The sequence below is a fragment of the Odocoileus virginianus genome, chromosome 15 (genome assembly GCF_023699985.2).
Source record: "Odocoileus virginianus isolate 20LAN1187 ecotype Illinois chromosome 15, Ovbor_1.2, whole genome shotgun sequence".
In the NCBI taxonomy this organism is placed as follows: domain Eukaryota; kingdom Metazoa; phylum Chordata; class Mammalia; order Artiodactyla; family Cervidae; genus Odocoileus; species Odocoileus virginianus.
Window position 1 is genome coordinate 6083311 of NC_069688.1, and position 19188 is coordinate 6102498.

Genomic DNA, 19188 nt, shown 5'->3' on the forward strand with positions numbered 1-19188 from the left:
CTCTGGAGGGGCCATGAGGACTTAGTTTGGACCCAACATGAGCCTGGTCCTGAGGGAGCAGGGGACTGCCCTTTTTTCAGACCCAGGCTTGTATACAAATGTGCCATCTGTCTCTACACAGTTAGCTCACTGAAGCCGCCCACTAGCCCTGCTTTACAAGTAAGGAAACTGAGACTCTGAGAGCCAGAATAATTTGCCAAAGGTCACATTACACAAAACCAAGATTTGGATTCTGACATCCTGATCCCGTTTGGGCTCTTTCTGCCATAACCCAGCTACAGACACGTTCACAAAGTGACCCTAAGTAAATCCCAGAAGTTATTTGGATGCAGGCGTGGTGTAGAGATACTTGCTACTCCAAGTGTGGTCTGTGGACCAGCAGTGTTTGCATCCCCTGGGAGCAGGTTAGGAATGCAGAGTCTCAGGCCCTGCTGCAGACTTGCTGACTCAGATTTCTGCATTTTAACAAGAGCCCTCAACATACTTACGTATCTTGGACACTTCAGTTTGAGAAACATTTGCAGATGATGTATCATTTCAGACTTTCAAGAAGAATTTTTGCCATTAGAAATAGAAATAATAGTAAAAGTCACCATCATACTTCAGTTCTGCATCCTGAACCAACCGCAGAGCTCCCAAACTTTTAAACTGTCATTTAACCAGAAAAGATTATGATATGCTTTGGTTTTTCAGGCAACGAACGGCTGAACTCAAAGGCTTTGGCAAGACAAGATGCTTTGCTGTCCCTATGAGATTAATAGTCGGTTTCTGGTGGTGTATTTATCTAGTTACCATTTCTGCCCTAAGTCATTTCTGCCCCTCTTCTTTCAGTTCTCTCTGGTTTATCTGCATTTCTGACTTAGCTTGACCCTAGAGCCACGTTGAATCTTACGCAACATCCCAGTGTTTCTCTTTGGAAGTCCCCTATATCCCCACAGCAAACTTGGCTCCTGCCCTTGCCCTGTAGATAAGACTGCTGGGTCCCTCCTGCAATTCTCTGGGCCAACTTACGGTTGCTGGGGAGTGAGTGGGTGAGAATAGGGGGAAGAGATAGTCAGGGAGTTTGGGATCGACATGTACACACTGCTATATTTTAAATGGATAACCAACAAGGACCTATGGTATAGCACAGGTAGCTCTGCTCAACGTCATGTGGCAGCCTGGATGGGAGGGGAGTTTGGGGGAGAGTGGATACATATATATGTATGGCTGAGCCCCTTAGCTGTTCGCCTGAAACTCTCAGAACATTGTTAATCAGTCAAGCCCCTATACAAAATTAAAAGTTTAAAATAAATAAAGTGAAATGAAATGGAAAAAAGAGAAAGAAACAGATCCAGTATGGAGACAGATTTGTTCTTCCCTATTACACAATTCTCCTTGTGGGGCTGCCTTAGGCTGAAACTGATTTGAGCACTTAGAAGGGGGCATGGGGCACGTCCCTCCTGACTGTGTGAAGTGTTCCATGGCAAACCTCGATTAAGCAGCTATAAAACTATTTTTAAAAAACCCAGCTGGAAGGACCAGGCAAACTCACTATTTCCATGCTACTTAAAAATGAGATTGCTAAAAAAAAAAAAAAAAAAATGAGATTGCTTCCTCTTAATCCTAGAGAATATAGCATCTATCTACGAGAGTATGTGTGAGGGAGAGGACAAGAACGTGGTAGGCAAGCACCCCAAATTCTCTTTGGTCTTGGAGCCTGTGAGCTTCCTTTTTCTGCTGAGTCATCAGTCTGGGCAAAGGACATGGGCAAATGCGTGATCATTGAAAATGTTTCTCAAGTGGCTAATCTGGGCAGGGGTTTGAAAGAGCTGACATGCTCCCAGAAATGGGGACAAGGCTGGGTGTCTTCTCAGCACTTCAGGTTCTGCCTCTTAATGACACGTTCCTTGAATTGAACTGAGTGCAGAGAAGCTGAGAAACAATCCTTCCCAGCTAGGTCCCCCTGGAGATCACAGAGAAGCTGAGAAACAATCCTTCCCAGCTAGGTCCCCCTGGAGATCAGTCCAGGCATGCACAGGTAAGCCAAGTCAAGTCTCAAGTCACTGAGTCACTATCATGCTCCAGTGAAGGGCCAGAAAGGGTTTTGTTTGGTTATGCACTTGTGGATTCAATAAATGTTTTATCTAATAAGCTCCTGCACCTGTCAGAAACTGCTGGGCACGGGGGTAGTTACAAAGAAGTAAACTCAGAAGCTTCACCCTCAAATAACTCAGGAAGAGGACACATTCCAATGATAAATGTAACTGAGTGGGTTCACTCCCAGGTCTCCTGCGGCCAGGGCCTTTTGGCTGGAGGCACTAGGAGGTATTCAGGTAAGTTGCAAACTAATCTCTGCTGAACTTCAGAAGTTCAGGAAAGGAACAGGAAGAAAACAGGCACTGGCTGAATTCCGTTCTGTTCTTGGCATGGGACAAAGGGTTTTCACATAGTCTGGTTGGGCTTCACAAGACCCTTGCAAAGGAAGAGGTTTCCCCCTGCGTTTTGCAGATAAGGACCCAGAGAGCTGTCCTTAGAAAGGTGGAGACACCAAGCAAGGTCAGAGCCAATCAGGGTTTAAAAGGTGATTTTCCCAGCACTATCAAAGAACACAAAATGGAAAGGGTTGTTGGCTTTGGGGAGGAGGGCTGGGTAGCCCATCCTTCAGAGAGTTTGCACTTTATCCCATAGACAAGGTTGCTGCTTGGCAGCTCAGGGTCATGCAGTGAGCAGAAGCGTAGAGCATGAAGTCTGGAGCCAGATGCCTGATAGGCAATGTCATTTCCACTGCACACCAGCTGCGTATTGTGGATCCAGAGAATCAACCTCTCTGAGCCTGATTTTCCTCACCTGTAAATGAGAAATATTCACACTGGTTCCCCTCTCCCAGGGCTGCTGGGAGGAATGAATCAGTGGCATGTTATCCTGTGAGAAGTGGTGCCCAGAACACAGAAGCACGTAATGTACGTTCACAATTCTAAAGAGAATAGAGCACCTAGCACAGTCTCTGGTGCTTAAAAGGTGCTTCATAAATGATTATTTTTCTAACCTCATGTTTTATATGAAACATCTACATTACTTGATTGATCCGTGTCACATTAAGTTAAAGAAGGGAGTATTGGTGAACTACTGATGCTTTCTGGAGGCAGGGGCATAGTTTATAAATTGAGAGTAAAGCTTTTTGGACGATTCAGAAGTTAAGGACCTGGAGAACTCACTTTCTTGACTCGAGATGAGTCTGTGTCTGGCTGTGTGGCCATGATGCGAGGCCCTGCACGGCCATTAATAGAGAGCTCAAGTTTGTTCTGGGGGTTCCGTTTGGTGGCCGATGTGAAGCTAGTGAAAAGCTTCTTGCTCTAGAATGCTACTTGAGAAGTATTCCAGTTTTCATGGCATTCTGAATGTGGATTGGGAAAGAATTCTCCAGACACAGAGTACTGCAGAAAGGTTTATTAAGAACAAAGAGAAGAGATAATGGAGGCACTGAGCGTTCAGTGGGCCGACACCTCATTAGAACAGCAGGCCTACTCAGGGAGAGCCAAGGCTTTTCCTAAGAAAAGGAACTATATACCCATTTGAATGCGGAGTTCCAAAGAATAGCAAGGAGAGATAAGAAAGCTTTCCTCAGTAATCACTACAAAGAAACAGAGGAAAACAATAGAATGTGAAAGTCTAGAGATCTCTTCAAGAAAATTAGAGATACCAAGGGAATACATCATGCAAAGATGGGCACAATAAAGGACAGAAATGGTATGGACCTAACAGAAGCAGAAGATATCAAGAAGAGATGGCAAGAATACACAGAACAACTGTACAAAAAAGATCTTCACGACCCAGATAATCACAGTGGTGTGATCACCAACCTAGAGTCAGACATCCTGGAATGTGAAGTCAAGTGGGCATTAGGAAGCATCACTACGAACAAAGCTAGTGGATGTGATGGAATTCCAGTTAAGCTATTTCAAATCCTGAAAGATGATGTTGTGGAAGTGCTGCACTCAATATGCCAACAAATTTGGAAAACATAGCAGTGGCCACAGGACTAGAAAATGTCAGTTTTCATTCCAACCCCAAAGAAAGATAATCCCAAAGAATGCACAAACTACTGCACAATTTCACTCATCTCACACGCTAGTAAAGTAATGTTCAAAATTCTCCAAGTCAGGCTTCAATAATATGTGAACCATGAACTTCCAGATGTTCAAGCTGGTTTAGAAAGTGCAGAGGAACCAGAGATCAAATTGCCTGTTGGATCATTGAAAAAGCAAGAAAGTTCCAGAAAAATATCTACTTCTGCTTTATTGACTATGCCAAAGCCTTTGACTGTGTGGACCTCAGCAAACTGGAAAATTCAAGAGATGGGAATACCAGACCACCTGATCTGCCTCTTGAGAAGTCTGTATGCAGGTTAGAAAGCAACATATAGAACTGGATATAGAACAACAGACTGGTTCCAAATAGGAAAAGAAGTATGTCAAGGCTGTGTATTGTGACCCAGCTTATTTAACTTGTATGCAGAGTATATCATGAGAAACGCTGGGCTGGAGGAAGCACAAGCTGGAATTAAGATTGCCGAGAGAAATATCAATAACCTCAGATATGCAGATGACACCACCCTTATGGCAGAAAGCAAAGAAGAACTAAAGAGCCTCTTGATGAAAGTGAAAGAAGAGAGTGAAAAATTTGGCTTAAAGCTCAACATTCAGAAAACTAAGATCATGGTATCTGGTCCCATTTCTTCATGGCAAATGGAATGGGGAAACAATGGAAACAGTGACAGACTTTATTTTGGGGGACTCCAAAATCACTGCAGTAGGTGACTGCAGCCATGAAATTAAAAGATGCTTGCTCCTTGGAAGAAAAGTTATGACCCATCTAGACAGCATTTTAAAAATCATAGACATTATTTTACCAACAAATGTCCATCTAGTCAAGGCTATGGTTTTTCCAGTTGTCACATATGGATATGAGAGTCGGAGTATAAAGAAAGCTGAGCACAGAATTGATTCTTTTGAATTGTGGTGTTGGAGAAGACGCTTGAGAGTCCCTTGGACTGCAAGGAGATCCAACCAGTCCATCCTAAAAGAAATCAGTCCTGAATATTCATTGGAAGGACTGATGCTGAAGCTGAAACTCCAATATTTTTGCCACCTGATGCAAAGAACTGACTCATTTGAAAAGACCTGATGCTGGAAAAGATTGAAGGCAGAAGGAGAAGGGGACAACAGAGGACAAGATGGCTGGATGGCATCATTGAGTCAGTGAACATGAGTTTGAGTAAACCCCGGGAGTTGGCGATGGATAGAGAGGCCTGGCATGCTGCAGTCCATGGGGTCACAAAAAGTCGGACATGACTGAGTGACTGAACTAAACTGAGCCAATTTTTATAACCTCAGGACAAAGAAAATTCCTGCTGGAGTGTTAACATTAGGTGATGGGTTAGGGTGCTACAGCGTGAATACCGAGGTGGGCATTCTTACCTAATACGGGGTCAGGAAGCTGGCTGGTGATGATCAGGGGGGCTTTTGGCAATGGTTACAAAGCGGCTCTGTCAGTTCTGGAGGTGACCTTGGTGCAAGGCCCTGCGCCTGTGACCTTGGGATTGGACTCCACACCAAAGTCAGCGCCAAAGCTAGGTGTTTCGTTTGGCTTTACCACCAATCCACTCTGTCATCCTGGAGGTGTCCTTTTCCTGTTCATTCACTTATTTGATCTTCATTTAATAAATGGGAAAGTGATAGAAATTAAGAGACCCGCCCCAAATTATTCAGACAACTAAGGATGAAATGGGGATGAGGACCATAAACTGGGGACTTCTGGCTAGATCTGGAGGTCAAAAGAATTCAACAGTTCCTCGGGGCAGGGGTATTGTACACCCTCCCCTCCCAGGACCAAGACCAGGCCCCCGGGCACCCCCTCCATTCACCGTGGGTCACCTCTCTGCTCCAACTCTGCAGGGCTGCATCCCCTCCTACCAGAACAAAGTCCCCAGGGGTCTCTGCTGCTGCTGAGGTGAGAGACACCTGGAGCCTGGCCCCGATCCACATCAGTAGCCTGGGAAATTCTGAAGCATGAATACCCCAGGGAGCAAAGCTAAGTGGGAGTCAATGGACGCCTTCTTCCTCCTCCCTCCTCTCCCCTCCCCAGCAGTCTGTTTCCAGGTGCCTCTCAGAGACAGTGCCTGGTGATTAAACAATATGGACTGCAGGCCAGCTCAGGAAGGCGCCCTCCCATGGATCTCCCCTCCTCTGACCCTCCTGCCATTCCTTTCCCCCTCCAGCTTCTCTGGAATTCTCTCCAGCCAAGTAGTGACGCACAGGCTTTTGCTCAGCCCCTGCTCAGCGGGAATTCTCAGAGAAAGTAATTTCACTCTCTTTATTATTAATTAGGAAAGATAAAAGCCTGAAGGGGAGGGAGGGAGAGAGAAAGAAGAAGAAGGGAAGGGGATGGCGAGAAGAGGCAGCACTGGCTGTAGATGGACATTAAAGACGCCTGTAAAGCCTCTTTGAACGTGAACCACCAGGACCGGGGTTCCAGCTCAGCGCGCAGCCTCTGCCGCCAGCTGCCTGGGTCACACCCCTCTTTCATCAATTACAGGCCAGTAGTTGGGCAAGTCACTGACCCTTCTCTTTCCCTCGTCTGTAAAGCCTCAGTTCAGCTCAATTCACTCACTCAGTCATGTCCGACTCTTTGCGACCCCATGAACCACAGCACCCCAGGCCTCCCTGTCCGTCACCAACTCCCAGAGATCACCCAAACTCATGTCCATCAGGTCGGTGACGCCATCCAGCCATCTCATCCTCTGTCATCCCCTTCTCCTCCTGCCCCCAATCCCTCCCAGCATCAGGGTCTTTTCCAATGAGTCAACTCTTCATATGAGGTGGCCAAAGTATTGGAGTTTCAGCTTCAACATCAGTCCTTCCAATGAACACCAAGGACTGATCTCTTTTAGGATGGACTGGTTTGAGCTCCTTGCAGTCCAAGGGACTCTCAAGAGTCTTCTCCAACACCGCAGTTCAAAAGCATCAATTCTTTGGTGCTCAGCTTTCTTCACAGTTCAACTCTCACACCCATACATGACTACTGGAAAAACCATAGCCTTGACTAGACAGACCTTTGTTGGCAAAGTAATGTTTCTGCTTTTTAATATGCTATCTAGGTTGGTCATAACTTTCCTTGCAAGGAGTAAGCGTCTTTTAATTTCATGGCTGCAGTCACCATCTGCAGTGATTTTGGAGCCCCAAAAATAAAGTCAGCCACTGTTTCCACTGTTTCCCCATCTATTTCCCATGAAGTGATGGGACTTAGTTTCTTAGTTTTCTGAATGTTGAGCTTTAAGCCAACTTTTTCACTCTCCTCTTTCACTTTCATCAAGAGGCTTTTTAGCTCCTCTTCAGCTTCCATCATAAGGGTGTCGCAGTCTGCATATCTGAGGTTATTGATATTTCTCCCGGCAATCTTGATTCCAGCTTGTGCTTCTTCCAGCCCAGTGTTTCTCATGATGTACTCTGCATATAAGTTAAATAAGCAGGGTCACAATATACAGCCTTGACGTACTCCTTTTCCTATTTGGAACCAGCCTGTTGTCCCATGTCCAGTTCTAACTGTAGTTTCCTGACCTGTAGATAGGTTTCTCAGGTCAGGTGGTCTGGTATGCCCATCTCTTTCAGAATTTTCCACAGTTTGCTGTGGTCCACACAATCAAAGGCTTTGGCATAGTCAGTAAAGCAGAAATAGATGTTTTTCTGGAATTCTCTTGCTTTTTCAATGATCCAGCGGATGTTGGCAATTTAATCGCTGGTTCCTCTGCCTTTTCTAAATCCAGCTTCAACATCTGAAAGTTCAGGGTTCAGGTACTGTTGAAGCCTGGCTTGGAGAATTTTGAGCATTACTTTACTAGCATGTGAGATGAGTAAAATTGTGTGGTAGTTTCAGCATTCTTTGGGATTGCCTTTCTTTGGGATTGGAATGAAAACTGACCTTTTCCAGTCCTGTGGCCACTGCTATGTTTTCCAAATTTGTTGGCATATTGAGTGCAGCACTTCCACAGCATCATCTTTCAGGATTTGAAATAGCTTAACTGGAATTCCATCACCTCCCCCAGCTTTGTTTGTAGTGATGCTTTCTAAGGCCCACTTGACTTCACATTCTAGGATGTCTGGCTCTAGGTGAGTGATCACACCATCGTGATTATCTGAGTCATGAAGATATTTTTTGTATAGTTGTTCTGTGTATTCTTGCCACCTCTTCTTAATATCTTCTGCTTCTGTTAGGTCCATACAATTTCTGTCCTTTATCAAGGCCGTCTTTTCATGAAATGTTCCCTTGGGATCTCTAATTTTCTTGAAGAGATCTCTAGTCTTTCCCATTCTGTTGTTTTCCTCTATATTTTTGCACTGATGGCTGAGGAAGGCTTTCTTATTTCTCCTGGCTATTTTTTGGAACTCTGCATTCAAATGGGAATATCTTTCCTTTTCCCCTTTGCTTTTCCCTTCTCTTCACAGCTATTTATAAGGCCTCCTCATACAGCCATTTTGCTTTTTTTGCATAGATGATCATAATTCCTGCATTATAGGCTTTCTGCAAACATTAAATGTTCTGATATTTGCCATACACCTAGAACAGTGTCTGATACAGTATAAGCACAGCATTTATTAAACGTACAAATCAACAAATGCGTCTCCCTTGAATTGGCATGTGGGACTCTAAGGCAATTTGTGAGTTTCTCTGGGCCACAGTTTCCTGAGCAGTAAAAGAAAAGGCTTGAGCTAAAATTGAGTGTCTGAGCAGTTCTGACCTTGTATATTTTAAAAATAACCCAGATACTCATGCAAATCCAGTGCCCCTGTGGGGCAGGGATGGTCTTATGATCTTGTGCAGATGGTCTGGAGTTTTATATAAATTATGCCATAATTAATCCTCACAAGGGGCTTCCCACATGGCAGAGTGGTTAAAAAAAAAAATCCACCTGCCAATGCGGGAGATGCAGGTTCAGTCCCTGGGTTAGGAAGATCCCCTGGAGAAGGAAATGGCAACCCACTCAACTATTTTTGACTGGGAAATCCCATGGACAGAGGAGCCTGGTGGGCTAGAGTCCACGGGGTTGCAAAGAGTTGGATATGACTTACTGACTAAAGAACAACAACCAATTTAAAGACCGTGTCTTCAAATACAGCCCCACAGTGAAGCCCTGGAGGTTAGGCTTCACCAAATACTGGGGGCCACAATGGCAGGGCCGGGATTTGAACCCAGGCAGGGCAGGTCCAGAATCCACGTGCTTGGGCCATGCACTGCCGCCTACAGAGAATCGCCATGTGGATCCCAGAACCCAGAGATTCCCTAGTCTGAGCACACTCACACACACACACAATGCTCACAAGAGGTCTATGAAGTTGCCCTGAGTTCCCTGTATTTAACAGATGAGGAAGAGAAGGCTCAGAGAGGTTAATTTAACTTGTGCGTGGTTGCAGAGTGAGGTGAGAGGGAGAATGCAGACCTGGATCTGGTTGACTTGAAAGCCCTACCAGGTAATAATCATCCTTTTCTAGAGCTGAACAACTGCAACTATAGAGATCTAAGCTTTAGTGTTCCAGATGTGAAGAGTGGGCTGGTTGCATCCTGGCAATTTGTAGATGACTGTGTGCTTCTGCACGCCTGATGGCTCGTGAGAAAGAGGGGGACAACTGCCCAGCAGTCTGGGGGTGACTATGAGATGAGATGGGTTGATCTGTGGGTTGGAATATGAGGGTCTGGGTAAGGAATGGAGCACAGATTCTGGAGGGAAAGTACCATTTGGATTGGAATTGTCTTGCTTGCTCTCTGTCTCTAAAGACCCAGTATTGAGTCTAGCCAGGGTGGATGCCCAGCACAGGAGTCCATGTGGCTACTTCAGCCTTTCCAATAAACTTGGATAGATGAATTCTTGGTTTGGGTGTTGTAAAGTTCTTTTTTTTTTCTTTTCTTTTGCAAGATGTTGTCTCTATGTTACTGTAAAACACTTCATATTTTAGTAAAGAAAGGATTGCATAGAATAAATAAGATATGCGTTCCTTTGTCACCTTCTTAGAAGAATAGCAATGGCAGAAACTCAGAGCCCCAGACTTTCTCTGTGGGCATGAAGGGGGACAAGGGTGAGGAGTCACTGGAGGGTGGAGAAGTTGGGGGGAGTGAGGAAGAGAGACGAGCACATCGTCTCTGTCTTCTGGGTCTCATCTCTACTGAAGTCCCAGCGTTTCCCTTCAGCCCAAGCTGATGACATTTGCTATGAGTCTATTTTGACATTGTCACGCTGTCCCCAGAGAGTGGCACTGACAGGCTTTCTTTTCTTTTCGCTTTGGTATCACAGGACCGGACTCATTGCTCATGGGTATCAGAAACATTTCATCTTGACACCAAACCCTAGCATTTACAGATTCCAGGAAACACGCTTCTGCTTCTTGGGGAAGCTCAGACAGGTCCTGGAGTTGGGGCGAGCAGGACATGACAGACCATCTGCTTGGCAGAGATTACTTTATTTAAGAGCAGTGTGGGCTTAGACTCAGATGTTCAGAATGATCGGCGGCTGGGTTTACTATTCTATTTAGTGCATGGTTATTTGAGTACGTTTAAAATTTGTTATTTTATTTATTTTTTGGTTGCACAGGGTCTTCGTTGCAGCTAGGCTTTCTCTAGCTGGGGGCGGGCAAGGACTACTGTACGTTGGGGTGCACAGACTTCTCACTGCAGTGGTTTCTCTTGTTGTGGAGCACAGGCTCAGTAGTTGTGGCATATGGCCAGACCAGGTATTGAACCTGCGTCTCCTGCATCGGCAGGCAGATTCTTATCCACTGAGCCACAAAGGAAATCCCTATTTGAGTACCTTTTAAAGCCTGTTGTGTTAGGCACTGGAGAACCAGCCGGGAAAATGGATGATAGTCTCTGTTCTCATCATATAAGAGGAGACTGAGAAAATGAATCACATTTCCGGCAGGGATGATGCCCTAAGAGCTGGACTCAGGGAAGGAAAAGCACATCTGAGAAGGTCAGTGTGGTCTGGGGAAGACCACACTCAGTAAATATTGAGGAACACCAGCTCTGAGTCAGGGTCTAGGCGGGCAGTGGGTAGAAAACAATGGAGACAGGCATACATCCTGCCCACAAGGAGGTCATATCTGACCAGCGCAAGTGGGGAGATGTATATGATGCATAGGGGCCTTCCCAGGTGGCTCAGTGGTAAAGAATCTGCCTGCCAATACAAGAGATGCGAGTTCGATCCTTAGGTGGGGAAGATCCCCTGGTGAAGGAAAGGGCAGCCCACTCCAGTATCCTTGCCTGGGAAATCCCATGGAGAGAAGAGCCTGGTGGGCCACAGTCCGTGGGGTACCATGCCTTAGTGACTGAACAACAATAAGATGCATAGGGGAGTGATTCAGCCACATGTTGGGGGAGTTAGGGACTGATTCAGGGAAGAAAAATATGATCTGAGGCTTGAAGGTGAGGGGTCCAGTGCCAGCTGGCCAAGGTGGCACAGAGGGAAGGAAATAGACAAAGAAGTGGAGGCATGAGAGAGCATGGATTAATTAAGACGTAGTGGGAGTCTGAAACTTATGAAACATAAAATACGATGAGAAGAGGAGAGAGGGAGCAGAACTGGGGGTGGAGAGGCAGCCAAAGTGGCCCCGGAAAGTCTTCACGGCGTGCTGAGGAGCTGTCACCTCTGTCCCGTAGATGAGGGGCTCACAGAGGGACACAAGGAAGCGCTCCTTGGAAGCCCCAGGCAGTCCTGAGATGGGGTGATGGTTTGCTTCCTCCCCTTCTCCACCCACTTCTCCCCCTCCTCTTTCTCCTCTCCTTCTGAAGTTGACCCTTGTTGAATACATTGTACAATTATGAGTTTATTCCTCTGTTGTCAGGAAGCATTTAACAGGAGGCTCTCTGTGTGCAGTTTTGGATCTGTCAGAGGAGAGGCACGCCTTTCCCAGGGCTGAGGAATCCAGGCATTTCCTTCGTTAGTTTTTCAACACGATGATGAGTACCCTCTTCCTTCTTATGAACCATATGGTAAAAAGTGATCGTTTACAACTCTCTCTCTTTAATATGAATCACTTTATGTTTTGTAAGTCTGGAATTTTAATCTTTATCTTTGCTGAGAGTAACTACCTTGTAAGACAGTATGTATGCCCGCACCATGTTGATTAAAACACCTTTGCTCCATCAAAGCTTGGGTCCCCGTGTCTTTCTTTCTCTCTCTCTCTCTCTCTCTCTCTCTCTCTCTCTATATATATATATATATATATATATATATAGCTGATTCCCTGGAGCGTGAAAGCCAACTGCGTAACCCGGGGAATATTAGCCTCTTTCCTTCTTTCACTTTCTCATCGTTGACTCCGGACCACTAGGTTCTGGTCCAATAAAGGACCAACACTCTGTCCTTTTTTTCCTTGGCCACACTGCTTGGCCTGTGCAATCTTAGTTCCCTGACCAGGGCTCAAACCCTCGCCCCTGCAGTGAAAGCATGGAGTCTTAACCACTGGACCACCAGGTTGGTCCCTGTTCCTCTGTCTTAACAAGAAGAGACTCTTGCAATCACAGACCCTCCTGGAATATTTGTCCTGAAGTTGAGGTCACTATTCAGTACGTGATCCTTATGGCCAGGATGGCAGATATGTCTGGAGAAGGGGATCTGAGCGCACAAACCAGGAGGAGCCCTTACCCCGAATGGGTCCAGTGGGTCCATGACTGGCTGTGTTGCATGGAGCTGACCTAAAACAGCTGTGGCAGGTACAGGGCCCAAGTGGCTGTCCCTGCTCCACCTAGGATATATCCCCCTGCCTCCACTGGGGTTATTTTAGCCAGAAAATGTTGCTTGCAAGGAATAGAAATATGTCACAATTAAAAAGTAAGGAGGAAAAAGGAATCCAATGGGAAAATGTGGGTTCATTCATATAATTGAAAGGAAAGCTCAGCAATATTAGGTAATGATAATAATAAACATATATTGAGCACAGAAAGAGCTTTGCATACATTAATTACCTTAAACTTTACAACAACGCTAAATACTAATGGACTTGTGGACACAGTGAGGGGAGGAAAGAGTGGGACAAATGGAGACAGTAGTATTGACATATATAAATATGTAAAAATAGAGTAAAATAGATAGCTGGTGAGAAGTTGCTATATAGCACAGGGAGCCCAGTCTGGCACTCTGTGATGACCTAGAGGGGTGGATGTGATGGGTGGGATGGGGGGAAGGGAGGGACACTCAAGAAGGAAGGGGTATATGTGTAATTATGGCTGATCTGAGTTGCTGTAGGCAGAAACCAACACATTGCAAAGCAATTTTCCTCCAGTTAAAAATATAAATTTAAAACCACAATGCTAAATACTAAAGAGGACACTAGTATGCTACTTTTATACATTAGGAAACTGAAATTCAGAGAGGATCAGTAATGAACTCAAAGTCACTGGCGAGGCAGCACCAGAGCCATGATTTGAACACACAAAATCTGGTTTCTGAGTCAGTGCTTCTTACTCCTACACCAAGAAGCAGGAATCAGGAAGGTAAAAACGGAAGGAAATAAAGAGTGACATGTCTTCAGAGAAGTGTCACATGTGACTGGCCCAGCTTGGGATGCCTGCCATCTTGTAAATGAGGAAGGGGAGGGTCCCTGGACTGAAAGTCTTCCCGGACTATGTGAAAGAAAGGAATCACTTCTCAAAACACAGCCAACGCTGGATTCCACATAAGGCTGAAATATGAAGCAACAAATTAGGAAACAAACAAAAAAGGAGCCCTATTACTAAAAGAAAAAACAATGATCACCAGAACCCTCTTATTTGTACATGAGTAAATAAAAAGTTTTTTAAAAAGTTGAGGCTGTCAGAAACAGACTCAGAGACTTTGAGAATGAACTTATTGTTGCCAGCAGGGAAGGATGGGGGAAGGGATAGTTAGGGAGTTTGGGACAGTCATGTACACACTGCTGTATTTAAAATGTACAACCAACCAGGTCCTACTGTATAGCACAGGGAGCTCTGCTCAATGTTACGTGACAGCCTGGATGGGAGCGGGGTCGGGAGGAGAATGGATACACGTATATGTGTGGCTGGATTGCTTTGCTGTCCACCCCAAACTATCACGACATCGTTAATTGGCTATGTGAAAGTGAAAGTAAAGTAGCTCATTCATGTCGTGTCCGACTCTTTGCAACCCCATGGACTGTAGCCTACCAGGCTCCTCAGTCCGTGGGATTTTCCAGGCAAGAATACTAGAGTGGGTTGCCATTTCCTTCTCCAGGGGATCTTCCCGACCCAGGGATCGAACCCAGGTCTCCCGCATTGTAGGCAGACGCTTAACCATCTGAGCTACCAGGGAAGAGCTTAGTACAAAATAAAAAATTCAAAAAAAAGTTGAAGCTGTCAGTGTTTATTATTATTAGGCTGCTTTTGCATGTAGAAAAATATTTAAGACTGATTTTTTAAAATGTGTTAATGAGAAAATAATTTAGAAATCCATTTTTTCCTTAGGTCTTTGAATTCAACTTACAAGTCTCTTTAAACATAGATTATATTTTAACAGGGAGACATATAGTCTCTTAGTCAATGTTTAAAGAAACCAAAATAGCTTTAAACAATGGGCCAAGATAATAACTCAATACATTAAATCTCTTCTGATATTTATACCAGTTTGATAAGCAAAAGCCTTCTAAGTATTCAAAACATCTAGTGAAGTGATAAACTTAAAATCAAATTTAAAGACTCTTCAGTTCAGTTCAGTCATTCAGTCGTGTCCGACTCTTTGTGACCCCATGAATCGCAGCACTTCAAGCCTCCCTGTCCATTACCAGCTCCCAGAGTTTATTCAAACTCACGTCCATCGAGTCGATGATGCCATCCAGCCATCTCATCCTCTGTCATCCCCTTCTCCTCCTGCCCCCAATCCCTCCCAGCATCAGGGTCTTTTCCAAAGAGTCAACTCTTTGCATGAGGTGGCCAAAGTATTATAGTTTCAGCTTTAGCATCAGTCCTTCCAATGAACACCCAGGACTTATCTCCTTTAGGATAGACTGGTTGGATCTCCTTGCAGCCCAAGGGACTCACAGGAGTCTTCTCCAACACCACAGTTCAAAAGCATCAATTTTTCAGTTCTCAGCTTTCTTCACAGTCCAACTCTCACATCTACACATGACCACTGAAAAAACCATAGCCTTGACCAGACAGACCTTAGTTGGCAAAGTAATGTCTCTACTTTTTAACATGCTATCTAGGTTGATCATAACTTTCCTTCCAAAGAGTAAGTGTCTTAGATTCTTCTAAAATTCTATGGACAGAGGAGCCTGGTGGGTTACAGTTCATGGGATTGAAAAGGGTAGGACTCGACTGAGTGACTAACACACACACACATGTAGATTCTTCTAAACAATCAAATGTAGCAAATTTTCTTTTTTAAAATTTTCCAACAAAAATTTACATATCTAAATTAAACTGCTACTCACATTTTAAAGTGGCATTATCAGGCTAATCTGTCTTTAATATGAGAAAAATACTCTTTTATTATATCACATATTTCAGATATCAAACATCTGCTGATTTGCCCACAAGTATTATTTCTGTGATTTACTTTCCCATCACTCAGTATATTTCTAAACTTTCCCAGGGTGAAAAAACATTTAGCACTAGGAGAATAAACATCACAAGCAAGTACCATCCTAAACTTAGGAATTTATCAACCAGAGATTTCTGGCTAGAATTCAGGATCTGAGATGTAAGGACAATTTTTTTCTTCTTGGCATTTGGTATATTCAATCTTTTTCTGGTTACTATGGCAACAAGCAGCTCTGAATCCATACTTTGCACATGGGATTAGTTTCTTCACTTTTGCCCTTGGTCAAAATTGAGTGATCTGTCTCCTTTTAACCCTGCAGCACACATTGTTAATTGTCCCTAAATACCCACTTCTCTCAACATACATTCCCAGGATAAAGACTATATTACCAGCATCCCTTGTAGCTAGGCAGCTAAAAGTGACCTGACTGATGAGATGTAAGAAGACATTAGTGTGGGCAAACTGTTGGAGATGTCCTGAAAGGTAAAGGACATGCCCTTATCTCTTTCTAAATGCCTAGAATAAAGATCTGATGGCTGGAGCAATAGCAGCCAACTTGGACTGGGAAGTAAACTTAAGGATGGATGGTGTACACTATCATGGAACAACAAGGAAGACGAAGCCTGGGTCCCTGAGACAATAGAATGCCATATCAGCCTTTCTACCAGGAACTGTAAAAGAGAGAAATTAACTTCTACCTGATTCAGTTTGGTTGCTCAGTCATGTCCTACTCATTGCAACTCCATGGTCTGCAGCAAGCCAGGCTTCCTTGTCCATCACCAACTCCTGGAGCTTGCTCAAACTCATGTCCATCGAGTCAGTGATGCCATCCAACCATCTTATCCTCCGTTGTCCCCTTCTCCTCTTGTCTTCAATCTTTCCCAGCATAAGGGTCTTTTCTAACGAGCCAGATCTTCAGATCAGGTGGCCAAAGTATTGGAGCTTCACCTTCAGCATCAGTCCTTCCACTGAATATTCAAGATTGATTTCCTTTAGGATTGACTGGTTTGATCTCTCCACAGTCCAAGGGACTCACAAGAGTCTTCTCCAGCACTATAGTTCAAAAGCATCAATTCTTCGGTGCTCAGCTTTCTTTATGGTCCAATTCTCATATCCAAACATGACTATTGGAAATAACAGCTTTGACTACATGGACCTTTGTTGGCAAAGCAATGTCTGCTTTTCAATATGCTGTCTAGATTGGTCATAACTTTTCTTCCAAGGAACAAGCATCTTTTAATTTCATGGCTGCAGTCACCATCTGCAGTGATTTTGGAGCCCAAGAAAATTAAGTCTGTCACTGTTTCCATTGTTTCCCCATCTATTTGCCATTAAGTGATGGGACTGGATGCCATGATCTTAGTTTTCTGAATGTTGAGTTTTAAGCCAGCTTTTCACCCTCCTCTTTCACTTTCATCAAGAGGCTCTTTAGTTCTTCTTCACTTTCTGCCATAAGGGTGGTGTCATCTGCGTATCTGAGGTTATTGATATTTCTTGTGGCAATCTTGATTCCAGCTTGTGCTTCATTCAGCCCAGTGTTTCGCATGATTAAGCCATTGTTATTCTGGGTTTTCTGCAGCCAAGTATAATCCTAACTGCTATAGATACTATCATCTGATTTACATAGATGAAATTCTGAATCTTTCCTTCATCAGTAGAGCTCCTCACCAGTCAGTCCTTTTACTGCAGATTGGAATTATCTGGCTGTAGACCTCAATCCTAAAGCTCCCTAATGACTTAAATGATTTTACCAAATTGACACCTGAAATTAGTAGCAGATGTCACATCTCATAATACTGATGCCATGGCTCCCAGCACAATCTCAAGGTAGATATAGCTGCCTCCAGAATTATTAAATGCAGGTCATTAAGTGCAGGAAGCTAACATTAATTTATATTTTATGAGTTTGCAGTTCAAAATATGTCAACACTAGTACATCAATACACACAGAAGTAACAATAGCTAACTTACTACACACCTACTATGTGCATGGCACATTTAGGTTGCCCCTATATTATCCTTATTTTAGGCACAAGCAAGCTGAAGCTAAATGTTTGCCCAAGTTTATACATGCAGCTCCACTCTATAAACCACTGTGTTATAGAGGTGTCATATCTTCTTGCTTTTCATACTATTCATGGGGTTCCAACTCTATTCACTCTCTGTATTGTTTCAACCATCAAAAGAAGGAAAAAAAGATGTTTGCAGATTTAGTCTCAAGGAAAGTTAACCTATTTAACTAAAAAAAATACAAAGAAATAATTTCAGGGCCTCTTTTTTAGTTCTTAATAATGTATATGGATCCCATCTTCATTCTTTTTAAACATGGACCACTTGTACCCTAAATTTGAATATTCAGTCTAGGTTTCAACTGGAAAAATAACTTGCTCTCCCTTGAGGGGAAAAATAGGCCAACCCAAAGTTCGAAGGCCACCACCAAGGGCATGTGTTTTATTTTTTCAGTTACTTTGATTGGAGTGTAGCTGCTTTACAATATTGTGTTGGTTCCCACTGTACAGCAAAGTGAGTCAGCCACACATACACATATACACCCTTCCTGCTGGCCTTGCTGCCCATTCCGGTCACTGCACTGCGTCAAGCAGAGTTTTCTGTGCCACACAGTATGTTCCTATTAGTTATCTGTTTTATACACGTATTTTTAAAAGGAAGAATTACAAGGCTTTCTTTCCCCAGAGAGCCACTGCTGGCCCGGCAAAGCCCAGATACTGGGCAACTCTTAAACTGCGTGATTTTCTATTCTCATTTATAAAACATCTGCCGGAATGTTAACAAGTACCATATGGATTAGAAAGACACTTAAATTAGTAATGGCCATCATTTATTGAATGCTTACTAAGTATCTGGCAGTGAAACAGTAATTTTTTTATATATAATCTTTCTCCTTCAAAGAGCTCTGACAGACAGGAACAATATTCCTATTCTGCAGATGGAAGCTAAAAGACTGAGGAAGTGTGACTCATCTGACAATGCTTCAGCACAGAGTCTAGAGCCCTGCCCCCTGCCCCTCTGTGCTGGCTGCTTCCTCCAACAAGCAGGCCTACATGTCACCCTTCTCTGTCTGTTCTTTCACTCATTTTCCCAGGGTAGGGTGCCGGCTTTTAAATGTCATAAAACCACAATACAGAACATTTTTGATCCCTAAAGAGCCCCACACTTCCTTTTCAAGAATGAAGGTGATAACCTTGGGGTCTTAGACAGCTTTCAAATTCAGTAATTGCATTCTGCCTGTTTTGACTTTACTCAGAAGTAAAATCATTGAAAAACATCATGGAACAAAAGATTTCCTCTTGCATGGACCCTTAGAGATCACCTAAGTGCTTTCAAAGCCAGTGCTTTCAATCCTGGGGAGGGCTTGCCCAGAAGGCAGTCCAACGGGAAGCCCAAGCATGACAATTTAAACTCCTTTGGTCAGCTCCCTCTCTTCCTATGCTTCTCTCTCTCGTGTTTAATCTTTTGGCAGTGCCAAGGGGCACGTGGGATCTTATTTCCCTATCCAGGGATTGAACCTGCACCCTTTGCAGTGGAAGCACGGAATCTTAGCTATGGACCACTTGGGGAGACCCCTGGTGCTTCTCTTTTTAAGTATCTTTCATAATGATAAT